Source organism: Camelina sativa, chromosome 20 (genome assembly GCF_030686135.1).
Source record: "Camelina sativa cultivar CO46 ecotype springtype chromosome 20, ASM3068613v1".
In the NCBI taxonomy this organism is placed as follows: Eukaryota; Viridiplantae; Streptophyta; class Magnoliopsida; order Brassicales; family Brassicaceae; genus Camelina; species Camelina sativa.
The window spans coordinates 13,515,146-13,519,574 of record NC_141899.1 but is presented as its reverse complement, the minus strand read 5'-3'; the positions used below and the strand labels follow the sequence as shown (position 1 = coordinate 13,519,574).

Genomic DNA, 4,429 nt, shown 5'->3' with positions numbered 1-4,429 from the left:
TAAACATCTCATAATTATTGGTCGACACTCCCGAACAGGGATTAAATCAATTTCCGGATCTGAAAGTTTTTTTAAAAAAATCATTGATACATTTACACACATTCATAAAAATTTCTATAAGGATACGATTCATCATTCCTCTTTCAAATCTGAGGAAACCAAAGAGATTAGAGTAACTGAATTTCATAATCATCAAATCTAAAATGTTAATAAACAATCCAAGAATGAATGATAGATAAAGGAAAGACTACAAACAAAGCAAGAATATAACCTTGACAGCAACCGATTTTTTCCAAACCCTACCAATTACAAAGAACACAAGTTAGATTAAACCAACTCCTGAACGCAGACCGGAGAGCATGATTACAGATAAGGTTGAGATGGAGAAGTTCGAGATTTGTCATCGGCTTGTGACATTTGCTAAGCCACTTCTTGATATTTGCTTCTGCTTTGTATGTGAATCCAAAGGCAGCAATGTGTGGATCATTCATGACATCTTGCAACAATATAAACAACATTAGCTTATTGCACATCACTTGGATCGAGTATCACACAAGTAATTTTTCATGGAGTTTGATGTCTTACATGTAACCTTTGTAATAGGGCAGACAAAGGATGATAGAGAATGACGCTCTATTAACAACATTAGTGATGAACATGTCTTTGACAGCGACAATATCAACTCTAAATTAAAGAACAGCTATAGAGATTAGAGATTTCTTCCTAACCCTAGCGAGTACAGAGAACATTAGTTTGTTTCTATATCAAGATATTTAAAACAAACAATTTTAGTAAATAAATTAACAATCCGAAACTCACCGTTGATGGAATTTGTAGTTTTTTTTTGTTTTGTTAACAAAGAATATATCAAAATACGATCAAATAAGAAAACCCATCACCGTAAGAATTCGATGTCTAGCGTAAGAATGAAAAATAAACACACAAAAATGAATTTATAGAAAGTAAAGTGTCTTCTTCCACAAACTTTAGAATTTTCCAAATATATGGAATACTATAAATTAAATATTATAGTTAGCATATTATTGTTAGAATATTCTAGTTCATTTATTTTTGGGAAGATTTTAAAATTTGAATATTTTTTGAAGATGTCTATTGTGGGTTTAGGAAACTAACAAATCCAAAATTCATGATTGTTATAATAACAATATATCAATGAATGTGATAATAAAAATATTTTAGGGAAAATGATAGTTTCTTTCGGGAAATCAAAGTAATTAAGTTTTTATTTTGTTTTTTATAAGTGATTAGCAAGTTAACAGGATTCGAACTACAAAAGACATATTAGATCTTTGGGGAAAATTTTTGATTTAATATTATTGGCTAAGAAGGCATATTAAAAAAATTATTATTATAAAGGCATAATGAAAAGAATATGCCTTTACAATAAGAGTTAATAGTGTAGTTTATAAATATTGATAGTAATTATAATTTATTTAGGATCTTATCAAAAGGGAAACAGATTAATAATGCGAATCATATTATGACCATATAAAAAGGAAACCAATTAATATTGCTAATCAAATTAGTAGAGGACGTTTTCAATTTACTTTACAAATTGATTTGTAACAATTATAAGGAAACTAAATATCTAAATAATAGGAAACAAACGACTTAATTATAGGAGAGAAAAATTTAATATTTGCAAAAATATAAAATCGAATCTTTTAAATCTAATATAGGGTCCACGTCTCATTAATATTATCTAAATTGTTTATCCATAATCAGAATAAAATTAGATAGTAAGTTTAGTGTTTGGCTATAAATATATGTTTGGATACACCCTTTCTAATAGGGGCATTATATGGAATTCTGTTTTGTTTACTTTTTTTTTTTATGCCTAAGTGTACTCTCCAATTAATAGTATAGATAATAAATATTGTAAGATAATTTTTTTGGTGAATGTGAGACATCATGTCTAAAATATCTTCGTGAAAACATCTTAATTGAATTTGTTATTGTTTTTGAGACACCCATAATAGAATATTTTATAGTTTAATTTATGTTAATATACCAACAAAAATTATGCAATAGAGATGGTCTTAGGTCTAATATCATATACAGCATAAATATCCTTGCTTGATATAGTTGCTATCAGTTAGCCTGATGTCGCCTTAACCTTGCTACAATTATTTGCCATGAAATTCTCGTGTCGAAAGGAAACTCTAGCAAAGAAGAGTACTGCTAAACTCTAGCAAAGAAGAGTACTCTGTGAATTATTATCCGCCATAAACCTAATAAGTGGTCGTTCTCTTTATCAGACATATCTGGTGGGACGCCAGATTCGGTTTGCTGTGGGAGAGTGATAAATTTAGGTCGATGTTCTTGTTCGTTATCCTAAAAATCTGTAAATATACAATAAATTTAGGTGAATAGGCCAAATTGGATTAGTCTTGGACCCACATTCATTAGCTCAAGGTTCAACTCTTGATGGGCTCGAGTTCGGCCTCACCTCTTAGTATAATCCGTGACAACATTTTCATTGTAGCCTGTGAGCACTCTAGCTATCATATCTTTCCAACAACTCCAAGCGATCGAATCATCAACCGTGCCTAGGTCTACTGTCTACAGAGCATTCTGGATCCTTCAGAGCCAAAATAAACGATTAAGTGGCATATTCCATCTCCTAAGTTACAACTGTCGCCACATTTTTGATAATGCTTCAATTGAAGTTATTTGTTTTTGTAACAAAAGTACATTTATCATAAAAGTCTCCATCATCACCGCCGCCGTCATAATCGTCTTCTTCGGAATCCAAATCATCCTCCACCTTTTCCGCTGCATTTTCAGCTATGTTGTCTTCCACAGCCTCCAGTCCCTCCGCTAACGCAACCCCACCCAAAATTCCGGCCACCGCACCAACCGCAAGTCCCGTCACCATCCCACCGAACTTGCTCCCCTTCTTCGGCGCGTTTCCATACCCCGACTGTCCGTACGCAGCGTTCCCAGACGTCGCAGGCGCATTGACACGGCGAACAGCCAAAAACACGAGTTATAGCAAAATAAAGAAAAGATGAGTTTCGCATCCAACTCATACGTATGTTCCCATTCTCCATAATTTCTGGTTAATAAGTCCTCCATTTTCAAGATATATATATATATATATACCAAGGAAGACGAGACGACGGATCAAATTTTAAGGAGAGTTTTGGTTGAAATCGAATAGTGAAATAATCAAATAAGGAGAATTTTAATGAAGATGAGTAATATCATTCATTGGCTTCAAAACATCTTTGAAGTCGATCTTTAACGTTATGCATACTGCATACAAAGACAAATTTACCTTTGCAGGCTTCGACGATGTGATTGATAAAGCCATTGTGCCCACGCCTTTAAATTTTATTTATGGCTTAATGCCAGCCACTATAGACATGAATAAAAGAAAGTTTCTCACACAAATTATCTCTTTCTCTAGTTTCTTTCTTTTGTTTTATTTTTCTTCTTTTCTCCAAATCTTGAAAACATGATTTCTCGCAAATTTTTCATCAATATGATTTTAATTTTTAATCTTAAAAACATTTTTGTGAATCTAACTAGATATATTTGGTTATTTTACAAATCTGTATCCTAATACTTATCCTTTATTATTAATTATTATTAGGGTTGACATATGCGGCTACGATGTTTGATTTGGTTATGAGGTTATCTCTAACACTTTCCCTTTTTGCCAGCTAGATAGCCTAGATTTGATCATTTCTCTTATTTTGTAATCATGCGCATCATCCTTATCACTTATTAATCAGTTTATAGAAAATTTATGACATTTTTTTGTAAATTTTTTATAGAGTTTTTATATACATTTAAAGACTTTTATAAAAATGTGGATTTTATAATATAAGTGCAAATCATAGTTTTGAGGTTAATTGTTAGGTTTAGTTTTGATTTTCTCCCTTTTGAAGTTAATAGTTTGCTTTGTTAAACTATTAAATAAACCTTTTCATCAAATCTAATGCTTTGGCTTTGGTTTGTGTTAATACAATTTCAAAACATGTATTAAACATAAAGTCTTTTAAAGTTCATAGATAAAAGGATCGCCTCACTGGTTATTTATGATAATACTCACGCATCTCATTGTGTTTGTGGTGCATGTAATGCATGTGTAGCGTGGAATCATGGTGATGAGGAGGATGATAATCTAGGATCTTGGTTGTATTAATGGTCATGTTATTTATGTTGGAATCTGGTTTAGAAACATATTAGGTTGATGGGTTTTATTGGTTTTAATTGATATAATATTTATATTAAATTGGAGTTGTTTTAGTTATTTAATCATATTACTATTATTATTACTAGGATTCAGACCCCCCCCCCCCCCCCGCGCGATATCGCGGGTGAAGTATTTTAGAAAAGAAAAAAAAAAGTAAATTTAAAATTTAAAATTATACATTATAAAATTATTTGAATGTGATAG

General features: G+C 31.4%; 1 long non-coding RNA gene across 1 annotated transcript; it reads right to left on the bottom strand.

The window, feature by feature from the left end:
* Nucleotides 1–272: 272 nt before the first annotated feature.
* LOC147918816 (uncharacterized) lies at nt 273–956 on the bottom strand. Its single transcript, XR_015592722.1, has 3 exons — nt 820–956; nt 586–729; nt 273–496 (listed from the first exon to the last, which is right to left on the bottom strand). It is a non-coding gene; the product is annotated as an uncharacterized LOC147918816 (long non-coding RNA).
* Between the last annotated feature and the right edge of the window lie 3,473 nt (nt 957–4,429).